We start from the raw sequence: 24,506 nt of genomic DNA on the forward strand, positions 1-24,506 counted from the left end.
AAACTTCCTTCCATTGAATTTAGGAAGATGGAGCAGCTTGTGGGGAGCAGGAGATTGTGTGACATTGCCCTTGAGCTTCACCAGTGAAGAAGTGAGCCCCGAGAAAAGCTTTTCACGGAAGAACCGCTGCCATGGTGCCCAGCAGGAGGTTGGAAGTGGTGAGGGAAGAGGCGGAGCCTCTGTACTTGAAGAAACTAAAGCAAGTGAAAGTAGAAAGCAGGTCAGCACCACCTGAAAGCCCTGCTCAGTGCAAAATGCTGTGTGTCAGCTCTCAGTGCAGACAGCCTAAGATCCACTTGCTCAGGAGGAAGGACGCCAGGTGTGCCAGTGATAATGAGGAACAAGAAGGCTGGCGAGCTCAGAAGGTGTCTAGTTTTGGAGGCTTGTTAGAAATGCTGAGAAAGCGCCCCTTTGTACTTATGCTGTAGAACCAGGGCGCCTGCTGGCTCTGGCTCCCCAGGTATGTCCACCTGCCCATGTGTGCCCTCACCCAGAAGAGACATCACGCAAGACCCGAACCAGGATCTGCTCCAATAAACCTTCCAGGACCTCCCGGGCTGAGTTAGGGGCTCCCTGCTCATGCCACCCAGCCCCCATACTCAACTCCAGCAGCACAGAAATCTCACTACCCTAACTCTCTGAGTATCTGTCTTGTCCACTAGATTATGAGTTCAGGGAGGGCACAGAACAGTTCCTAACCTGAGTCTCTACCAAAGGGCCACGGGATGAGAGAATGAATAAGATGAGGATGCCAGGGGCCCCAGCTCTGGGTCCTGGATTCACCCACTTCCAGGGGTGACACAGGCAGCCCTCCCCTTGAGGAGACATCCTACACAGGAGCAGCTTCTTGCCAGATAGCAGCAATGCGGGGTGTTGACTCTTTGGGGGTGTGCAGAAATAGCACATTCTCAAAGCAGGCCCCAGTCCCACAAGCTCGTGGAACTTGAGGTTGAGTAGTAATAGACACTGAACAGGCACTAGAAAGGATGCAAAGTCCTTTATGGTGAAAGCGTAAGGGTTTAGGAGAAGGAATGGAGTCCTACTTGGTTCTGGAAGAGTCAGTTTCTCTAAGGAGGTGACAACTGAAGCTGAGACCTGAGGAAGGAGAAGGGACTGAGGGAAGGAAGCAAGGGCAGAACTTTCTGGAGTAATCTGGAAGTGGTGCCTGATTGCAGGGGGCTGAGGGAAGGGCAGCGCTGGCTGCAGGCACAGGAGCCTGGACTGGAATCCCAGCTCCGTCACCTACATGCTGCGTAGCCGTGGGCAAGTCCCTTCGTCTCCCCAAGGCTCTGTTTTCACATCCAGAAAAGGGTGGGAGGAATTTTATTACCTGGGTTAAGTAAGATGAAACATGTTAAATACTTGGGATTAAATAAAATGAAATATGTTAAACACAGTCAGCGCAAATAAATGCTGTTGGCAATCATTCTATGATTGTCGTTGTATTTCTTATGCATCATCATTCATTCAGTGCCTGCTCTGGGCAGGGCACTGTGAGAAAATGTTACATGAACTGGATTTCTGTTCTGTCTTGTATGGGGGAGAGCACGAGGATCAGTACAGGAAAATGTAAAAGCTTCTTTAGTGTATGTTCAAGGCATTTCACACGTACTAATGCAGGGGGCTTTATGGTGCATTGTTGTACAGATGAAAGGGAACAGTGAGAGCTGGGAGGAAGCTCATCTTTGATGAATAGCTTCCAAAGACAGAAGAAATGAACTGTTGCCAATGGTTCTGGAAATGATCATTTGGAGGTAGAAATTTCCTCCCGCTTCTGCAATGATCCCTATGCAAAGACGGGGCGCTCAGACCTCACTCGAAACAGCTGTGGTGGCTCCGATAACACATCCAATTGCCAAGCCTTTAGGGACTGTGGCTGAGCTGTGGGTCAGGTGGGGATTACCAGGGAATTGCAATTGCAGAGAAGAACAAACGTCCAAAAGCGTTGCTTATCAGCAGGAGTGGGACCCACTGATGGCGCCCTAAAGGATTATGATGCTCTGTCACCTTCAAAATCACCTTCGGGAGAAGCAACTGCCCTTCTAACAGACAGGCCAAGTTCTCCAAGTACAAAAGCTTTGGCACATTTAAAATAAATACAGTGGAAATGTGTCACTTTTCTAAGCTCGGACTTCTGTGACCGTTAGGGTTGGGTAGGGTGGATCTGGACAGGGGTTTATTCCCTACCCTAGAAACTTCTGTGAGTACCTCCGGGATGTAACGGGCATTTATTTGTCTGCTTCACAGGCACATTCATCCTCCCACAGCTGGTTCTTTCTTTGACAGGGAGGAGAAACTTACCCCTGATTTGTAAGTAGCCAGCACCGCAATTCACCAGTAGGGAGCCAGCCATCTAATAAGCTATTTTTCTTTTCCATGTAAAGACGAGAAAGGCAGAAAGGCATCTGTTCATGGACACTGAACTTGGTAGCTAAATCAGGATGGCTCACAGAAACACTGTATAATGGGATAAGGAAGGATACCTAAGGGTGAGGTGTGTGTCTGCGGTCACCAGCTGCCTAGACAGCCCCCAATATTCCACTCCTGCTGTTGTTCACACCTATGTTACCCCCTCCCCTTGGGTATGGGCTGGACCCAGTGACCTGCTCCAATGACCAGACCGTGCAAAGGTGATGGGTCAGGTGTCACTTCCAAGATGAGGTGACAAAGACTGTGACTCTGTCTTGCTCTTAACTTCTCTCTTGCTGATACGCTGTTGCCCTATCCCTTGCTTGCTCTGAAGAAGCTAGCGGCCGTGTTGTGAGCTGCCCTATGGAGAGGGCTCAGGAACAAGAAGCTAAGGCCACCAGCCAATAGCTCATGAGAAACTGAGGCCATCAGACCAACAGTCCACGAGAAACTGAATCCTGCCGACAACTAAGTGAGCTCGGGTCCATCCCCAGCAGATCTTAGGATGTCTCTGTCCCACACAACAGCCTTGAGACACACCCCAGAGTCAGAGGGTCCAGCAAGACTGTGACTGGATCACTGACCCACAGAAACTGTGAGACATAATAAATGTTGTTTTGAGCCACTAAACCTGGGGTGGGGGGAATTTGTTATGCAGCTCGAGATGACTACTACACACACACTTAGTATAGTTACCCAGAAATGAAGGAACTGAGAGGCCAAGTTAGAGGAGCAGGGGTAAGGCAACCCAAAGGTTAGAGACAGAGGAAGCCCACAGGTCTCTAACCCAGACCCCAGGCTGGAGGGAAAGGGATGGAAATGATGTTAGCAGAGCCTAGAAGTTATTGGACAGAACCAAACTGGTCCAGTCCATCAGGAGCTGGCAGCACAGAGGAGAAGCAAGTCTGAGGAAAGAAAGGAAGAAGTGTTGTTGGTTTTCCCTTCCTGTGTCCCCCAGACTCCTGCTGGTGCTGGTGCAGAGCATGAAGCACCCTCTGCTGGGTCAGCCCCTGCGATGCAGAGCAGAGAGGAGAAGTACAAGGGGTAGGCTGGGCCAAACAGGGCCAGGCCTGGCCCCAGGAGCACCCCCATCAAACACCCGGGATTACTCGTGCTCTCTCCTTGGGAATCCGTCTCAGTTCGGACTCCCAGATTTAACCTGGTTTTCGTTTATTTGTGATTCAATATGGGGGGAGTTTCCTGGAAATGCTCCCCATCACTCTTCCTTGTTTTACTCACCCTCCTTGCAGATGAGAGCACTGTGATGGGTGAGACTGGAGACGGGACCGGCCTGTGTGGTGAGCTGAACAATGCCTTCCCCCAAGACGCCCACGTCCCAGTCCTCAGAACCCGTGGATGAAACCTTACGGGGAAAGAGGGACTTTGCAGATGCGATTAAGGTAAGGGTCTTGAGAGGAGGAGAGTGTCCTGGATGGTCCAGGTGGGTCCAAGAAAACAGGGAATTTTATAAGAGGAGGGGTGGAAGGATCAGAGAGGAAACAGGAGATGTGGTGATGGAAGCGAGAAGTCGAAATGATGCAGGAATGTGGGAAGCTTCCGGAAGTTGGAAAAGGCAAGGGGGCGATTCTCCTCTAGAGCCTTGAGAAGGAGCCGACCTGCCAAACCTTGACTTCATCCCCAGTGGAGTGGATTGCATCCTTTTAAGACCTCCAGCACTGGGGGAGAATAAAATTAAGTATTTTAAGCCACCAAATTTGTGGTTACTTTTTACAGCAGCTCTAGGAAACAAATACTGTCTGCTCACCTCAGCAATCCTCCCTGGCTCTGTGGGATCTTCCTATGAAAGGGAGCACAGGTTCTGGTGGGTGGGCTCTTCCTCCAGGGGAAGCAGTCAAACCCAGGTGGGGAGTGGAAAAGGATGAGGTGAAGTGCTAGCAAGCTCACTTGCTCTGTGGTCCTAATGGACCCCCGTCTCTCCGAGTCCTGAGTGTATCTCTCAGCTGGTTTTGAAAGAAGGGGAATCTAATATGATATGTGCTCCTGAACCTCAATCAGCTTCATGTGTGTGAGGGGAATCAGCAACTGTCTTGGTATAAACTCTGTGTGTGTGTGTGTGTGTGTATCTCCTAATGGTTCTGTTTTCATGGAGAACACTGTCTGAAACACAGACACTAATCAAAAGAGAGCTGCTATAGTCATAGCAACTTCGATAAAACAGACTTCAGGATAAGGAAGATTATCAAGGACAAAGAGGAACCACACATAATGGAAAAGAGTGAATTCTCCAAGAATAAATAATAATCCTAAATGCATATCCAACAACAACAGAGAGTCAAAACATATGAGGCAAAAACTGATAGGACTGAAAGAAGAGACAACTCCACTATCATAGTTGGTGACTTCATATCCCTCTCTCAGTAATGGATACACCAAGTCAGCGTAAAAATCATTAACGGTAAAAAGGACCTGAACCACAGGATCAATCGATTTGACCTTGTTGACACTTATAGAACACACCATCGTACGACAGCAGAAAACAAGTTCTTCTCAGAAACACGTGGAAAATTCACCACAATAGACCACATCCCAGGTGATAAAACCAACCTGAACAAAATGAAAACAAAAATTCCACCTGTCAAAATTTGTGAGATGCAGGAAGCACAGTGCTTAGAGGGAAATTTATAGTATTAAATTTGAATGTTAGAAAAGAAGATCTATTATATACGACATAAGCTTTCATCTGGGAAATTAGAGAAAGAAGAGAAAATTAGACACAAAGCAAGTAGAAGGAAGGAGATAAAATTAGAGCAGAAATTAATGGAATTAAAATCAGGTAATGATAGAGAAAATCCATAAAAATCAAATATGGTTGTTTGAAAAGATCAATAAAATTGATAGACTTCTATCTGGTTAACCAACAATTTAGAATAACTGGAGGGATTTATAATGTATTTGTTTTATATGGTGCAGTATCTTTGCATTTAAAAGAATTATGCTGTTTCTACTTCCCAGTTGGATTATTGAATCAGAGTCTAAACCAGCGTGGTGATAACAAACAAATTGATAGCAAACAAATTGATAAAAGCCTACAGTTTTGGAAATTGCCACTGGGTGGAAAGCTCTGGAGAATTCCATGGAGGGACCAAGGAAGTGGTCCTTAAGATTAGGAGCCTGTGTGGCATCACTTTGCTGCCTGCACATCTGTTCTCTGATCTATTGAGCCACACTCGTTTCACATACAGGTTTCTGAGTTTCCAAGGGTCGTTCCAAGACCTGATTCCAAGTTCCAAGAACTGATTGTTCTTCTTGAGTTTTTTTTTTTGTTGTTTCTTTTTCATTAAAAAACAAATACAGAAAGCAAGAAGAAAGAGAGCTCCAAGTGACTTGTGTCTGCATCTGGAAAAAGAATGTGTATTGAAGTCTTTCCAGTCGGAACCCCACAGTCAACACTTCTTCTAACTGAATTTTCTCCGCACTGCCTCATAACAAACACCTGAGCCCCATTTCACAACCACACCATCACCAGAAACCTTTTACTTCACAGCAGGCCCGCTCTTTTCCCTTTCATTATTTTACGGAACAGTTTTTACACAGATGCTTTGCACTTTGTTTACATAATCATAAAAGAATAGAGCTTGAAGAGCAATCGGGATCATTTTCTCCAAGCCCCTTATTTCACAGATTAGGGCCCTTAGGTGGGTCCAAGGGCTGGAGTCACAAGGCTGCTTCCTTAGTGGTGGAGCTGGGCCCGGAGCCCACGTTCCCATGTTCCCGGGTCAGCGTTCTCTCCTCCATCCCTGTCTGTGCCTTCTCACTGTCACTGTCACAAAAGGTGATTATGTAAACATATGCCTGCTTCCCAGATATAATCGACCATCAACAGTGGGGATGGTTCAACCTTAGGCTTTGACAAGACCCATTCTTTTGGTGATGCTTTCACTGTCTTTCATTTAAATGATCATGGACCCTGTGTCAAAATTTTAATTCCTCCTCAGTCTGCCACGAAAGTCAAGAAAATCGCCTACAATTCTCCTTTCATCATGTGATCTCTGGGAAAGCTGAGTCTTCTATTTCATGGTTCATAACCGTGGGGGTGGGAGAACATGTTCAGAGAATTCCGTAGTGGTTAGAGGCCTGGGCCTGAATCCCATCCACACTTGCCATTTGCAAGCTGGGCAACTCTGAGCCCCCTGCTGCCACTCCCATTCTCAGGTTCCTCTCAGTAGTAGGGAGAGGTTGACTGAGTCAAGATGCTTGGGAAAGTAGATGTTAGTTAACTCAACTCAATGAAATAGTAAATGTTCATCCATTAGTTATTATCAACCCATTTTCTGGAAATGCATTTCTCAGTAAAAGACATGAAGACAGAGCTATTTCTGTTGATATTATTATTTTCTTTTGTTTGATGTGGACACACATCACATGCTCTTGCTCGGGAGAAGTCACTGTTCTGCCCCAGCTTAAACCAATCATATACAACTTGCAGACAGCTAAGATCCTTAACATTCTTTGTCATGAGAAATTCTGTTACTTTATGCTTCTTCCCTTTCTTGCTTATGCAGATCACCTTTTGACCCTCATGCATTCAAAATCAATCTAATCTTAAGTGATTTGTCACATGTTCTAATTAGACAAAATTGCTTTCGACTCTTTATTCTACTTGCATTCTATCCAGTATCTCCTCCAGACTCATGTCATCAACATTGCTCTAGGGCTGCTCTCGGCATCACCTCTGTCACCAAACAAGCCTTTGATTTAAAATGTGGGACAGGCAGAGGCAGGGATGACCCTGCAGGGTACACCTGAATACTTCCTTTCACACTGCTGGGCACCCTGGGTCTGCCTGCTCTGTCAGGGACGAACCCTCTGGGTGGCACTGCGTTCCCAGACCCTGTTTCTCTGTCTCATCCTAAAGACCTCAGGCAGGATCTCATCAAGCGCCTTGCTAAAATACAGGCTTCTTCTGTCTCCAATATCTCCCAAACTAACAGCCAACTGTGTCTATGAAGAGCTTGTGTTCCCATCAGACCTTTAATAAATGGGAAGGAGTTTTGTATTTTCCCGCATATATTTTCATTTTACAAGCCTTGCATTTCATACCATCTGCTGATGTGGGCACTTCTCATGCTGCCAGTCAGCTTAAATTTTATTTTTAGATGCCATCTTTGGGCAGACCATGAAAATCCTGCAGGCTAAATTTTCAGACGTTCTAAACAAAATGTCTCAACAATCTTTTAAGACCCTGTGAGAATGGATGGGGTCAGAAGCCGAACTCACTGAGAATCACTTGTGGTTCTTTCAAGAAAAGAGAAATGCAAACAGCTGCAAGTGGAAAGGGATCAAATAACTGATGCTTATGTAACTGTATCCTGCACACTAGTCAGGAGACTTGACTATAAACAGGCAATCGTATGTGAAACACAGCACTAGGGGAAATTCTCAGCCCAGGGAGTGAAACCTGACAGCTAAATAAGCAGATTGCTGGGAAGACCCCAAAGGACGGAATGAAAATCCTTAAGCGTCTTTTCTCCTAAGAAGGTTCTTATATTCCCTTGAGCCTTCCCTCAATTTGACTTAATAAAAAAAAGAGAGAGAGAGAGAGAGAGAGAGAAGCAGAGGTAGAAATGTGCAGAAACATTAAGAATCAACATTCCTTCAGCAGTATGTGCAGTCTTGTTTCAGCAGCAGCTGTCTTTGTAAAACAGAGATCCAGCCAGGATACGAGCTGTAAGAAGTGCTGATCGGTATACCCTGGGACATTTTTATTTTACTCTTTTGGAAGACTCTTTGGGGGAAATTTTTAGCAGGACCCTGCAAGCTGAAAAATGTATGGCATGTATGCCTGAATTTCCCAGTCAGTGACACATTGTTGAAAAATATTAACTGTGTTACATGAACTCTGAAGCATCTGCTCAAAATCCAGCAGAGGATGTTGAGACACATCCAGGGCACCACAGAAATAAGTGATGGGAAAAGGAGAAAAATCCTGAGTCTTACATCAGTAGTGGAGGTGTTGAGACCAATGAACTAAAAATTAACCTCATGTTCACCAGGGATGTGACACAAGTGAGGCCTCTTACAAGGTTCACAGAACAACAAGATGGAGGTCTATTTCTGAGAAAGGGTGGCTTTGGAAGTTGCATATTACAAATTTCTGAAAAATAACAAACTACGTTTAAGTGAATGGAGCAGCAGAGGCATGTAAGTATTTTATGGGGTGATAAATTATTATAGTTAGAGTGAAAATAAGATTTCTAGTTATTATTCTACAATGAGTCAATATGCCGAGTCTGATTTTGTAAATAAAGTTGTATTGGCTCACCGCCACATCTATTTGCTTGCATGTTATTCATAGGTGTTTGCAGGCTACAGCGAGCAAAGTTGAGCAGTTGCCACTGAGACCAGATGGCCTAAAAATTCAAAAATATTTACTCTGTGGTCCTTCCCATAGAAAGACTGAGAACCCCTGTTCTACAACATACACAGGCCTTTCTTTGTTGCTCTTGGTCGTACTCATAAATCCAACTGACCATCTCACAGTTGAGTGACAGGAGAGACTTGGTATCACTTTAAATCACCTTCTAAGTTCTAAATGCAGAATCCAGGACTGCAGATGTCTTGACTATGGTAAATTGTTGGTGAAGAATTCTATTACAGAGGACACAATCACCACCCTTTGTAAACTGCTATGAACCTGCATTTCTGTTTCTCAATGTTACTTACAGGTCTCCTAGTAGATGTTAAGGTGCCTGAGGTTTTCTTGTTTTACATCATGCTCATCCTGGAAGCACTTAGAAAAGGACTGGAATGCAGCAGTTACACAAAATACATCTTCTGGATAGATTGATGAACTTGCCATTGACATTAATAAGTTCTCTAAATTTACAAGAAACAGATTTACTAAAATTATAATCTGATTAGTAAAAATACTACAATTTAATTGATTTGTAATACTATAATTGTAATACTACAAGTTAATTAAAGTTACTGTTATTAAAGAAATTAGTTTTGAAAGCTACCTCTTAAATCACCTCTCATACTGCATAATGGTTTTCTACAGTTTTGGACATTTCACTGTTGATCTAATTGGTAGAGGGTTATACGGGTTCCCCTTAAGGTTTATATGATTCTTCCATTAACTGTTCTAAAATATCATCATGGAATATCTTTCTGGATGTTGAATGTTTTCACCCATTTAAATACCTCAGGAAGAAGTTCTCTGCTAACTTTAAAGGTTGATTATATGTGTGTTACTGAAAAACAACAAAAAGTAAGCCAGAGAGAGAGAGAAAACGCAGAAAGCCATAATCATAGCCATGATGGCTGCCATTTATTGAACACTTAACATAGGCCAAGCACTCGCCAGGAATTATTGACACATGGTCTCTAATCCTCGGTCCAGTTCTGTCCTTGGCCCTCTTTACAGATAAGTAAACAGATGCTCAGAGAAGCTAAGTTACTTGCTAAAATTTGTACAACCAATTTATGTACAACTGGGATTTGAGCTCAAGTCTTTCTGGCTCCAAAATTAAAGCTTTTTCCATTATGCATCATGCTGTCTTTGAAAAGGGGAAACATATCTTTTCATTCTGGGGGACTCAGCAAAAGAATTTAACTGCTTTTGCTAGTGCAGCATACAAGTAAGCTTTCCTAGTAAGCCTGAGGTTCTTAAGATCAGATATGGGGAACAGAGGCATTCTATGTATCTGGGAAACATCTGCATGCCTGGAGAGAGCAAAGAAAAAGTCCCTTCTACAAGGAGCATCCAGGAAGAACAGGAGTCAGAAAAGAGATCCAGTGCACTTGAGATGAGAGGTGCATGATGGCTGGGCTCCAAGAGCCCAAACTTGGGCTCCCGGGACAAGTTCATGGGCCATGGAGGACTTTCTGCAGGGGACACCTGGCTCGTTCTCAGGCACTGGACAGGTGATAACAGGAGGATGCTCCAGACAGAGGACAAAACAGATGTAACAGCACTGACATGAGAGGAGGCAAAGCACAATCAGGTACCCGCAAGTGGCTCAGCCTCTGCAGAGCTGAGGCTGGTGGGAAGGGGTGGGGCGAGGCTGCGGGTGCTACAGGGCCTAGCACACTATCCCAAGAGATCTGGGTTATTTGTTCTGCAGGGAATGAGAACCATTGAAGGATTATGAAGGCAGACTTGAGTTTTAGAATGATGCCTTGGAGAGCTGTGGGTCAGGCCCGGAGACAAGCCAGCATCTCCTGCAGCACCCCCAGGAGTAAGTGATGCATCCAGGGCAGAGGCAGTAGGATGAAAAGTTTAGGAAAGTGACTTTTGACTAATACCGAAGACAAACATTTACTGAGACCTGGAACCAGAGATCATCAAAATGATTCTTACATTATATGCAACTCAAAAGGCCGGGAAGAAATGGAAATACTTTTCTACTTTGTGGATGTTATAAATATTAGATTTTAAAACATGTTAAATAAGAAATGAGAATCTTAAACTGATCCAAAAGATAAGCTCAAAACAGTTCTTAAGATTTTCCATAAGAATGCAACACCAGGGTAAAATTTCTACACACCTTCCTCGTCTTTTTATCCAAATCCAAAAAATTATTTAAATTCCATATGAGATAGAGTTAAGGAAAGGAAAGGAAAGAACAGTGTCATTCTTTCTAGGTCATGAAGACTTATTTATAAGAAAAAACAAACCCAAACTCCTCAAAAGTCCAAAAAGCTGTTAGATGACTAATAAAGGTAAACCACAGTAGAGGGAAATATCCAGAATGGGTTTTGATACACAGAAGATCATGCAACAAAAAGAACTAAAAATGTGGGGAAACTGATTTGCCATGAAATATTGATGTTTACAGTCAGAAGATCCCAATTCCTAGAGTCATCTGAGAAGGTTCTCTAAGAGAGGTAATTAAAATGATAATCAAGTGAACCAAATACTAATGAACCAACTCTGCAGGATTTGCCAGGAGACAATAGTAATGACAGTGCATCCCACCTGCACAGGTGAGGTTCTTCAATTCACCACCTCCAAATCTCTGCTGAGATCCACCCACCTCTGTCTCAACAACTGTCACCTCCAATCTCACAACCACCAAATGTGTCCACAAGTGACTGGTCCACTCGAGAACCACTGTGTCTGGGACACAAGACTTTCACCCCATAATAAGAAGAGTTTGCTAAGAATCCAGATACTCTTTGGCAGGGAAAGACTAGAAGATCTTCCAAATGAAAGCCTAGCTCTGCCTACAGAACTTCCTTGGTGCTCAGTCAAGAGAAGCAGTCATCGACCTGTTAAGAAACCTTAGGGACTCCCCTGGTGGTCCAGTGGGTAAGACTCCATGCTCTCAATGCAGGGGGCCCGGGTTCGATCCCAGGTCGGGGAACTAGATCCCCACAGGCATGCCACAACTAAAGAGTCTGCACGCCGCAATGAAGATCCCGAGTGCTGCAACGAAGACCCAATGCAGCCAAAATAAATAATAAATAAGTAAATGTTTTTTTAAAAAAGACCACTTCAAAAGAAACCTTAAACCAGAGGTTTAGGTCACAGTATAACCTGTAGCTTGAAGCACTAAGTGCTTCCTTGACCAAACTTCCAGAGGTATGTGTAAGGCAGTTTACTTCAGATTAACGTCCTCAGTGTCTTCAGGATTTTTGAAAATGTCTTTATTTCTCAATTAATAGGAACCCAAATCAGTGACCTTCTCTGCCTCATTAACTAGCTAAAATATGATGATCTCTATGGGTTCAGTAACCAAGTGCACAGGGGCTGCTGGACTCAAGCATCCAGCCTACTGTTCCTATGATCATGTTAATATCCCTGGAGGCAGTTCAGTTTCACCTCATTTTTCTGTCAGTGAGGAGTAATCCCAATCTTGAACTTCCCTTTGTATATCCAGTTTCCTAATTCTTCAGTCATCTTTGTATCTTTCCTCTGATTCCTCTATAATACAGTAAGCTTGATTTAAAACTTATTTAAAATTCATGTGAGGATCTGACTTATCTTGAAGAAAACAAAAGGATAAAATAAAAGTTTGGGGACGTCGGGGCTGTTTTCACTCTTCCTGATTCTCTTTAAAGGGTACCACTACCTGACCCAGCAGTCATGCTCAGAGACAGTGCAAAGAGAAAGGACTGCCCACTGTCCCCCTCGCTGGGTGCTGTCCAAGGCACACAGATGCTTACAATGCTGCTACACCCGGTCATGCGTGTGTGTGCCTATTCATTCCATCCCTCATGTGTCTATTCATGCAGGCATCCATTTAACATTATGTACCCCCGGTGCTGGGACAAATAAAAATATTTAAAAGCTCTGGTTCCTGCCACAGGTCTCAAAAGCTCATATCAAGGCCCAGGGAACGTGTGACAGAAGGACATACAGACAAATAAGCATCATGAAATATGATGTGAGGATTCCTGTGGAAAGTCTTAATAATAACACAGAGCAGGAGAGGATGGGACCATGGGGAAGGTTCCCACCACCTCAGCCTTCATCTCCAGATCAGTGATTCCCCACTGGTCCGTGAGAAGCCGAGGACATGGGTCCCTTCACCACCTCAACTCTACTTCTGGTCTACTTGGGTCTCTCTCCCAGCAGAACAGGTCAAAGGACGAAAGGAGAGCAGGAATGTCCAGGATTAGAACAGAAGGCTCGGTAGCATATCATGAGTGCTTTGAACAACACTGAGACTCAGACTTGCTAAACTTTTAGTAAACCAGACAAACCAATTATTGGAACTGTGTCCCCCCCACCCCACATGAATTCACACGTCGAGGCCCTAACTCCCAGTGTGACTGCACTGAGAGTGATGAGGCAATTCGGATTAAATGGAGACCTAGGAGTGGAGCCCTGATCTGGTCTAATTTTAGTGTCCTTATAAGAAAAGACAACAGAGCTTGCTCCCTCCCTGTTCCTCTCCCTTTCTCTCTCCGTCTGCCTCTCCCTCTTTCTCTTTCCCTCTTCCTCTCTCCCTGCTATGTGAGAGCACAGTGAGAAGGTAGCTATCTGCCAGTCAGGAAGAGAGCCATCACTAGAACCCATTCTGGTACCCTAATCTCAGACTGCCAACATCCAGAACTGTGAGAAAATAAATTTCTGTTTTTTAAGCCACCCAGTCTATGCCATTTCGTTACAGTGGCCTGAGCTAATTAATACACCAAGCCATGGCTAGGAATCTTAGGAAAATATTCTATATTATAAATAAAACTCTGTTTAAACTCTTCATCTGTTATTTTCTGCTTTCCCTTCCCATTTTTGGTCAATGTCTTGATCTAGAGTTTGAGGCTTAGGTATGGCATAGAAGGTGAATTTTTAAGAAACTAAAGAAAAGGTTAAAAACTAAATATTTCCAGTTTGACCCACAAAGATTACAATTCTTCTTCTTTTCCTAAAAATTATCCAGAACACCAAAGAGCACAGGAAATGCATAGGTAATTTATATTTTTGACAAAATTAGAAGATCGGTAGAAACTCCAGACTCCAAAGTGGGTGTGAGGGCTACTAAATGTAAGCAGGACCCAGAGGTGGGAAACCAAGAAAAGACACTCTAAGAGAACCCCCATAAAGGAGGCTGTAGATTCAGAAAGGAAGCAGAGATGTACCTCAAGGTGAGGGGCCTATAAAAGCCAGGTCCCTGTTTTGCAATTGTAGGAATATTGTGGGGAGCCCTCTTGGATTCAGGATGTTCAGGAGGCTATAGGCTCCAGAAGGAATGGCATCACTAGGAGTATGGCAGGAAGCAGTCCCACTCTGAGGTAGGAGATTCTGTCAGTTAGCGTTTGTGTGGCTATAAGAACACAATGACTTGAATGCCATTTAATACAGTGATTCACCCCCACAAGTGCTCAGAGAGTTCTAGTGCTAATGATGAGAATGACTGGCAGTAGCAGTAGTAGTATTTAGTTCATGTTAAAAGGGCACTCTGGGGCTTCCCTGGTAGCACAGTGGTTGAGAGTCCTCCTGCCGATGCAGGGGACGCGGGTTCACGCCCCGGTCTGGGAGGATCCCACGTGCCGCGGAGCGGCTGGGTCCGTGAGCCGTGGCCGCTGAGCCTGCACGTCCGGAGCCTGTGCTCCGCGATGGGAGAGGCCACAGCAGTGAGAGGCCCGTGTACCACCAAAAAAAAAAAAAAAAAAAAAGGGGGCACTCTGAAAAATAGTAGAGTAAATGCAAAGTATTAATAAAACATCAAATAGCAGTAAAGTTGCTGGACTTCAAAAATAAAGAAGTCCATTGGGCAACCAGGTAGAAAGATCAATTTTGTAAGGGAAAAGAGAAATTCAGGCTGGCCTTAGATTACCAAACAATGACCTTAATAAATTCGAAAAAGCAGAAATAACATAGACAGTTATCTAATCTTAACGCAAAAAAGGCTAAAATTAATTACAAAAACAGAAGGGAAAAATCCACAATCATCAAAACAACAGCAAACGTTTTTCTTCTGTAACAAAAGAAATTCAAACCAAATCAGCAAAATATCTAGAAAATAATGATGATGAGCACATATAAAGCACAGAGCTAAAGCAGGCTCCAGAGGAAAATGTATAGCCTTCAGTATTTACATAAATAAGAGAGAAAAAATAAATTGATTAAGCATCTAACACAAGAAGTTCAAAATAAAAACCAAAACAAAACCAAAGAAAATTAATGTAAGGAATTAACAAAGAAAAAATCTGAAATTAAAAAAAAACAGAAATTCAATAAAAATAATAAATATATCCAAAACTCATTCCTTGGAGAAATAAAGAAAAATAAATTTAAAAATTTGCTAGATGACTCAGGAGTTAATAGAGAAAGGACAAATCCCAAGGATAAGAAACTAACCAGGGAAAAGTAAACATCAGAACAGAAGTAATTGAAACTATGAAAAGAGATCACTCTACTCTATAAAATATAATTGCAACCTTAGATGAAAGAGACTGCATTTATAAGAGTATATCTTTGAGAAAAACACCCCAGAAAAGAAAGTAAATCTAAACAGAAGAATGTGCACAGAAAAAACGGGGATGATCTTTAATCTAAATAAACATTTGAGATGGAAGATGGTCACCCATGAGTGAAGCACTCAGAATCATCCCTGGCCCATGGCCAGTGCTGCCTGTGTTTGCTCTTATTATTGTCAAAACAGATCCAAAACCCCTCATAATTTATTAGTCAAAAGAATCAAGCAGAAAATTAGATAAAAACACAACATGACCTACTGAGCTAATTCCAGATTCAAGAATCATTCAATATTATAAATATCATACAGTCTTGCCCATGGGTAATTTTTTTTAGAAACTCTTTTGATAAAGTTCAAGATCAATCTTTAAAGAAAAGAAAAAGAAAAAAGAAAATGTCTGTAAGTAGGAATACATGGTCACTTCCTTCAAATTATAACATTTATTTAACTTAACCCAAAAGCCAGCATGTTGTTTAAAGGACAAACGTCAACTCTACTAAATAAAAAAACAGACAAGTGTGTCTACTATCACCACATTACTGTCAACCTTTTTCTAGAGGTACTAGGCAAAGCAATTGGAAAGAAAAGGTGGCTATAAAAATCAGAAAGTAAAGATTTACTTGAAAATGATGTGATTATATACCTCGAAATCCTAAAAGGGTCAAATGCAAAATTACTACAAACAATGAGAAACTTTAGAGTGGTTCGAAGAGGCATATTCACTGAAAAACTTTTGAAACCTTTATCTCAACTTTTTTTAAAAAAAGTGACCCCATCACCTATTTTTAAAAATGGGGCAAAAAGCCAATGGCAGATGTTTAGTTCCCCTACCTGTCTGCAGCCGTTCCTCAGGAATCCTTGTTGATTGCCTTATGGATGAGAGTTTTGTTTAAGCAAGAGTGGAATTCCCATATGTTTCCTCACTCTAAATCCTTCTAGTTTTGCTTTATTTTCCTATGTGTTACCATAAATATCTTCCAAGGAGGTATCTTCGTATGTTGCACACCATAGAGCTTAGTAATACCTGAGTAGTCAAGTGAAGGGGAGCCCCATGGACTCTCTGGTCTTGGAGAATACATGGAGGGTCTGTAGCAAGCCATGAAGGAGAGGAGTGGATCTGCTGTCCATCTGTGGAGGTTGGTATCAGGAGCGGGTTGAATACAAGCCCCCAAGTTATGTCCACTAGGAACCTCAGAATACTACCTTTTTTTTTTTGGCATAAGGGTCTTTGCAGACGTAATTAAATTATGGATGTTGCTTTGAGATCATCAGAGTGGGCCCTAAAGACAATGGCCAGTGTCCCTATAAGAATGGGACAAGATGCACAGACACGAAGAGAAGGCCACGTAAAGATGGAGGAAAAGAAGGGAGTTTTGAAGCCCCCAAAGCCAAGGTACACCGAGGATTTCTGGCAACCACCAGAAGCTAGGAAAGAGGTATGAAAACCTTCTCACTCAGAGCCTCCAGGGGACCAACTCTGCTACAGCTTGGTTTTGATTTTTGTGAAATGATAAACTCCAGAATTTAGCAATTGCTGTTGTTTAAAGCACCTAAGCTTGTGGTAATTTTTTCAGCAGCATTAGGAAACCAATACAGTATCTCAGCTGAGGGGGTGGAAGGAATGATGCAAAGAGATGGAGCTGTATACATGCAGGTGTCCAGGACCACAAAGCTGAGATGCAGGATGGTCTGATCCAACGTATCACAGTACCATTGGCTGGTCCAAATGAGCAATCCCCAAGGTTGGCTAGGGAACAGGAGTGGGCTTCTCCAGGGAACAAATACTCCAGGGAAAGAGCTCAAGGTGTCCAACTGGCAAGTGATCCTATAAACACCTCCTTCTCACTCCTGACAAGGGTTGAGTCGTCTCTTGGGTCTCCAAAAGCTGGTGTCTTACTAACCTACAGAAGCACAGGTCCCTAGGTATTAGCTGAACTTCCAAACTTCACTCATCAGTGTAGTGTGGGCTTCTAGCATCTCACCAGGATGAATCTCACTGCCTTGAGTCTGCAGAGGACATTCCACAGGATGGTCAACCAGTCCAGACCTGGGCTCTGAGGGTCTTACGTATGTATGATGCAACTTTTGCCCTACTCAGTTCCATAGGTCATTTGCACTTTGATTATTAACATATATCCTCAAAGCATTTTCATGTTCCATTTATCTCAGCTTCTATAAAAGTCATTTAGACTATATTACCGCTGCTGCTGCTGTCTACTGTTTACTGAGGTGAGGACGAGGCCAGCCTAACAACAGGTTCTTCCTATACACCAGGTCATCTAATCAGCACCAAGGCCAGCAACGTTCTAGGGAGGTTGGTGTTACTGCTGCCATTTTAGAGATGAGAAAACTGAGTAAACTAAAGACTTAGGCCAAGTTTATGCGATGCTGCAGTTTGGTTTTCCAGGAAGCACATATGAAACAGAGCTGGGTGTTTAGTAGGGAGCGCCCTTCGGATCAATGCCCAAGCGGAGGGAAGGACTCGGGACTTGGCAGAGGGAGAAGTTGGGCTGGGATGCAGGCCTGACAACTTCAGACAGACTCACCGAAGCTGTGGCGCTGAAATGGCCAATCAAAATTGTCTTGCATTGGGGCCCCCACCTCGATCAGTCATGGATGTGGCCCGCCCTTGGAAAGTCATGACTTTGGGCTGGCAGCTCTGTGCAGCTGAGGCAGTCTGGAAGGGACTAAGGATGGAAAGCCAGCTGTTACCAACACCCCGAAGAGCTGGACAATCAGTCTTTCTTTGAGGGGGCTCTGGGTGGTCCACCTTCATGTCCACGACGCACAGCTATAGTGGGAGAAACTGAATCCAAGCCCAGATTCCATCTGAGACCAAAGTGCTTGCTGTGTCCACCATCTCATACTCTCTGACATGCCATTCATGAGCTGCTGAGAAGGACAGCAAAAGTGATGAACCCAGAGTCTGGCCGGCAGGAACTCACATCTCCCAGGGAAAGCAAATTTGATGTACATCATCCTCAAAGAGGGCACGCTGTGATTATTGCTGCAAAAATGGATAGAAAGTACGTCCCCTCCCTTAGCCTGTCCAGGTCATTGCATTCCACAAACATAATGAGGATGTTGTAGTTCTATCACTATGCAGTTATTGTTATCAACACTTGATGTTTACTAACTGATGCATTAACTGTGCACCTGGCCCAGTTAAGTCCTTTTCATTTATCATCTCATCCAATCATCTCTGCTGTCCTAGGAAGAAGGCATTATTATTATTATTTCCACCTTACAGGTAACTAGGAGCATCCCCAGCCCTGTCTGTCCTTAGAATGTCTCCCAGTGACTATCTGTACATCCTCTCTCCATTGCACCAATGGAGTTTCGTTAGGTTTCTCTCTACTCTTTAAAGAGATACCTTAGGACCAGAGCAAAGTTCTCGCTAACGTCAAGCTGCAGATATATTACTCTCTCAAGTTCACACAACTTAGCAGATTCATCGTTTGACCTGCAAGTACCTAGAAGGAGTCTGTCTCGTGTGACTCCCCATAGGGGTTGCTGACTTTCTCACTGTCCACTAAGGGTTTTAAAAAGAATCATTACTAGCACAACATTGTAAAGCAATTATACTCCAATAAAGATGTTAAAAAAATAATAAAGTGGTCTGTTTGCTTCAAATAATAATTAAAAAATAAAAAGCATCATTGATGGTTTAATAAATGACTAGAAATCAGTATCTTTCACAAACTATCCTCAAAAATAAACATTTGGAATGGACAGAGCCTCAGATCTTTGTATATACTATAACAAAAATGCATGGATTGGTGAAAGTACTAGGAAAACCACCTGTCAAGATGTCAGCCAGTGGAACATGCCATTCAGCTGACATTTAATCAATCTGTAATGATGTAAGTCATCTGACATGAATCCATTGCTTTGAATGAACAGAAAGTACAGAATTCAGATGACAGGTTCAAGAAGAGGATAGAGACAGCTGTTGGGGGATCGATGGCATTTTTCATTTTTAGAGAAATCTTTTTTCTTGCTCCTTTGATCAAATCTCCAAGACAAAACTCATAGTCTGAAAGGGCTTCCCTTTACCTCTGTTCCTTCTATCTCCTCCCCAAAACAGGTTCACAAATGTTGGAAAATAAACTTAGGTCTCATTCCATCATTAGAGTCAAATAGTTAACTACCAACGTGAAGCTTCTCTGCCTCAGACACTTTTTTTTTTATTGAAGTATAGTTGATTTACAATGTTGGGTTAGTTTCAGGTATACAGCAAAGTGATTCAGTTTTATGTATATGAATATACATATACATATATCTATTCTTTTTCAGATTATTTTTCATTATAGGGTTATTGCAAGATATTGAATATGGTTCCCTATGCTATACAGTAGGTATTTTATCAGTTATCAGTTATCTATTTTACATATAGGAGTGTGTTTCTGTTAATCCCAAACTCTTAATTTATCCCTCCCTCTCCTCCTTTCCCCTTTGGTAACCATAAGTTTATTTTCTATGTCTGTGGGTCTATTTCTGTTTTGTAAATAAGTTCACTTGTATTATTTTTTCAGATTCCACATATACGGAGACATCATATGATATTTGTCTTGCTCTGACTTACTTCATTCAGTATGATAATCTCTGGGTCCTTCCATGTTGCTGCAAATGGTATTATTTCATTCTTTTTTATGGCTGAGTAATATGCCATTATATATACACAACATCTGCTTTACCCATTCATCTGTCGATGGACATTTAGGTTGCTTCCATGTCCTGGCTATTGTAAGTAGTGCTGCTATGAACATTGGGGTGCATGTATCTTTTTGAGTTATAGTTTTCTCTGGATATATGCCCAGGAGTGGGACTGCAGGATCATATGGTAGTTCTATTTTTAGTTTTTTAAAGGAACCTCCATACTGTTCTCCATAGTGACTGCACCAATTTACATTCCCACTAAGAGTGTAGGAGGGTTCCCTCAAACATTCTTAAAATTGCCAGAGCATTTTTAAATGATTTGGCATCCTGCAGGGAAGTGCTAATTTTCGTTTTGTTGTTCACTTGCCCTACAAAACTCTCTCTGATGCGATGATGGTGCGAAGTTCCTGTCATTTAGAGGAGAATGAGGTTTATCTGTCCAGCTGGGGGAAGGGTAAGGAAGGCAAAAGGAGAACAGGACTGTGAAGTGCGTTTCGATTTGCTTCAGGACACAGTCACATTAGGTACTTTCCTGTTTTTAACCTCTTCTCTATGCTTACCCCACTCCTTCCAAATTATAATGTCTTTAGAACAGATAAATGATACCTTGTTCAAATAGGATACAGATCATAATCAATAGCTGGATGCTACACAGAATGAAGAGTGATACAGTCTCTTTTCCCCTCTTTGGAAAATATTAATATCCTGAGCTTCTCTAAAGACAAAACCGCAAGAACAGAGATCCAAATTCCTAACAATTTGTCTCTTCCACAGCCAGAAACTGGGCAGCTGGTAACGTGCTGTTTCTCCTTTGAGCTTCTCAGATTAGATCCTAAATGCAATTTAATTCCAGACTCCAATATACAGTTCCTGAATTATACTGAAAAAGAATCAGTTATGTAACAAATCTGCGTTACTACGATTGCACACTTGCCATAGATGACAGGCTATATTTTCTATTTTAGGTCCAAATGAAAATTTTTCAAATTGTATCACAACTTAAATATATTAAAGTATCCACTGCATAAAGGAATCCTATAAAATTTCTCTGAAATATGAGTAATCCTGTTAGAAAATCAATATGCACTGCCTGGCTTATCTTCTTTAATAAATATGGATTCTCATATAACCTGCTTGTGAAAGAAATCTATATTCAAATTCCTCCCTCTCTCACGGGAAAATAAAACATACAGAAAATGAAAATTCAGACCATGCTAAGAATACCAAGGAAATAAATACATTAAAAAAATTAAGTAAATTTCAAATACAAAATGCAATTGTAATATGTGAATAGGAATATTTGGAAATCCCTTGATGATGGTTCAGTACCCTGCTGACAGTGTACCTGACCTACAGAAGTTTAACAAATGAAGAACAGACAAGGTGCATATTTAAAATGGAGTAAGTGCTACACAAACACAGGCTGCAGGATGGACTGGGCTCCTGACTGATGGACCAGCTGCCCCAGTCTGGGAGGCAGGACACCTACCCAGATCCCTAACTTTGTCTAATGGCTGCATAGCTGCCACCCTTCAACCAGGGCCCAAGCAGGAGGCAGACACCATGGCATGAGGTGGGAAGTTTCATCGTGCTTTCCTAGCCTCAGTCTCCCTCTGACGTGATATAATCATAGGCAAAAAGACTCCTTGCTGCTTTTGTGGAACCTTCCGTCAAACGCATGCTATCCTACTGATACAGGCAAAATTCTTATTTTCTTGTTAACCATAAATTGTTAAGGGCTTTGGTACCTCTGCTACATTCATGATAGGCAAACAAAGTATCCTTCTTACATGGACAGTACAAAACTGCTTTTAAGTTTCCTAACATCAGAATGATTTATTCCCTTGGTTATTAAGGATTCCAGATCCCCTTAATAAGCTCAGATTCCAGAAAAGCTTTTCTTTGAAATCCAGTTAGGAAACAAAGACAGAAAAGAGTTAGAAGAAAAGGTGCCAAGACCAGTACAGTACAAAGGGAATCACACAAAGTAACTGAAAAGAATCTCTTCCTCTTCTACAAATAAAGTCCGTTCAAAATGTGTTTGCTGTCTTCCTCTTCCAGGCCCATCCTCTACCCCTTCTCGTTTTTTTTTTTGGCGGTACGCGGGCCTCTTACTGCTGTGGCCTCTCCCATTGCGGAGCACAGGCTCCAGACGCGCAGGCTCAGCAGCCATGACTCACGGGCCCAGCCGCTCCGCGGCATGCGGGATGTTCCCAGACCGGGGCACGAACCCGTGTCCTCTGCATCGGCAGGCGGACTCTCAGGCACTGCGCCACCAGGGAAGCCCTACCCCTTCTCTTCTTGTCCTTTTCCTTCCCTCCTGAATAACTGAGTGCCCAGCCCTCAGGTGAGGCAGAGAAGAGAAGCGTCTGCACCAACAGGGGACGGGGGAAGCGAAACTCACCCAAGATGACAAAGCTGGGCTGGGTGTGTGGCGTTCCTACACTGGGCAAAGTCAAGTGCAGAGCCTGAGCTGGGGGAGGGGACACGCTTACATGGACTGGGTGTCAGAGCCCCAGCTGGGGGAGGGGATACCCTCTCGTGGAGTGGGTGTCAGAGCCCGGGCTGGGGTGGGGGACATCCTCTCGTGGACTGGGTGTCAGAGCCCCAGTTGCCGGAGGGGACACCCTCTCGTGGACTGGGTTTCAGAGCTCCAGCTGGGGGAACAGGACATGGGGATGGGGGAAGGAAGCTGTCTCAAGTGAGAGGGCAGGGGGAGGGGCTGACAGTTGCAACAGGAGACTGGTTACATGCAGGGTTTCATCAAATAAATAAATATATTTAGGATCATAAGAGCTAAATATTTTTCACTGTTGGTCAAGGGAGCCACAATGGAAAGAGAGAAAACTGGCATAAAACTTATGCTGGAATGGAAATGGAAATATCAGTGTGAAGTCATGCTGTTTAAGATGTAGGCAGATATAAAAATATATGGAGATGCAAAGCACTTGGAGTACTGACACCCCAATGGCAACGGAAAGGCCTAAAGCCCAGATCTTGCCACTAAATGTCATTCTTCACCAAAAAGAACTAGGGCTCCTTGGAGGGATGGCTGATTTTAGGGTTAGGACAGGGAGGGCACAAGAGGAACCCAAAATAGCTTGTGCCAGAAACTGAGGAAATGCTCAAAGAATCACAGGGACAAGTCAAAGGTACAGCTTGGAGAGGCACCTGCTGGACAAATCTGAGACCATATGGGCATCAAAATAAACAGTGACAGCAGTGGTTTATAATCTACTGAACATCAGACTACATAGATACAAACAAGCAAATAAATATATTAAAAGTTTGATGAGAAACAGAATATTTGCATAGTTTCAAAGCACCTCTCAACAAAATATGTACAAATGACAAAGAGGAAAAGAGTAATTTCAAAGTGGAAAAGGCTGGTGGACAGCACACTGATAGTAATGACCACTGACAATAATGGGACAAAGTAGACGTACACGCCCCTGATAGAACATGATGAGGACACACCAGCCCTTCTGAGATTCCTGCCAAAATGCATAACTTTAATCTATTCATGAGGAAACACTGGACCCCCCATGTTAAAGGACATCTTAGAATATAACTGGCCTGCAACCTTCACAAGCGTTAATAAAAGCCAAAGGAACTGTTCCATCCAGAAGGAGACCAAAGAGACTTAAGAACAAAGTGCAATGCATGGGCTCTTGTTCTGTAAAGGACATTACTGGGAAAGCTGGAGGAACCAGAACGTCAGGAATTAAACAATGCACATTTCCAGTTTTGATAGCTGCATTATGGTTATGTAGGAGCATGGTATTGTAGGAAGTCCACACCAAAGCAGCTGGAGGCAACGGAGCAACACATCTGGGGGCAACCTATCCTTGAAAGGCTTAGGGGAAAAAATTATCCATACTGGATTTTCAATGTACTGGTATGTCTATAAATGTATTAGGAATTATACTTTGTGTTTAAATGTGTTAGGAGACATCATCCACAATTTTCAGGTATTAAATAAATTTCCTCAAGTAGATGATAGGTCATAGCCTGAGAATGAATCTCATTCCTGAAATCACTGTGAAATTACTTCTGAAGTGATGGAAACCTGACCTTATATTCTTCTGTTCCTTTCAACATTATTCTTATGGAATAAAGAATGTTTATTCTTTTGCTATTCTAGAATTATCCTATCATTATACTATCTCTGCCTGTCCACTGATAAGAAGTATTTTTCTTTGTTGGTTTTGGAAATTGAGTAAATAAAAATTTAAGATTACATTCTTTCCACTTTTTTTTTAACCAATGCAAGAAAATAACAGTGCTAAAAAAAAAAAAAAAAAAAGCACCTCAGTATAGTACTTGATATCTAAAATATGCCTGGTTCTTTGTAAATCACTTCTTTTTTTCCTTTTTTTTTTTTAACCCCATTTGATCTTCACAGGCAGGTATCATAATCCTCATTTCCCAGATGTTTTTTCTATTGCATCTGCACCAGCAGATACTTTCTTTATTCATGCAGGGGCAGAAAAAATAGGTACAAAATGTTCAAGGTATGTGTTCCACGGTAACCCACGACCAGCAAGATGC

General features: G+C 42.8%; 1 protein-coding gene across 1 annotated transcript in view; it reads right to left on the bottom strand.

Moving 5' to 3' along the window:
- Nucleotides 1-24,506, bottom strand: part of ADCY2 (adenylate cyclase 2) — a gene marked incomplete at both ends in the record, with an annotated part of 432,098 nt that overhangs the window by 297,525 nt on the left and 110,067 nt on the right. The window lies entirely within an intron of this gene.

Source organism: Leucopleurus acutus, assembly GCF_964270905.1.
Source record: "Leucopleurus acutus genome assembly, chromosome: 3".
Classification (NCBI taxonomy): domain Eukaryota; kingdom Metazoa; phylum Chordata; class Mammalia; order Artiodactyla; family Delphinidae; genus Leucopleurus; species Leucopleurus acutus.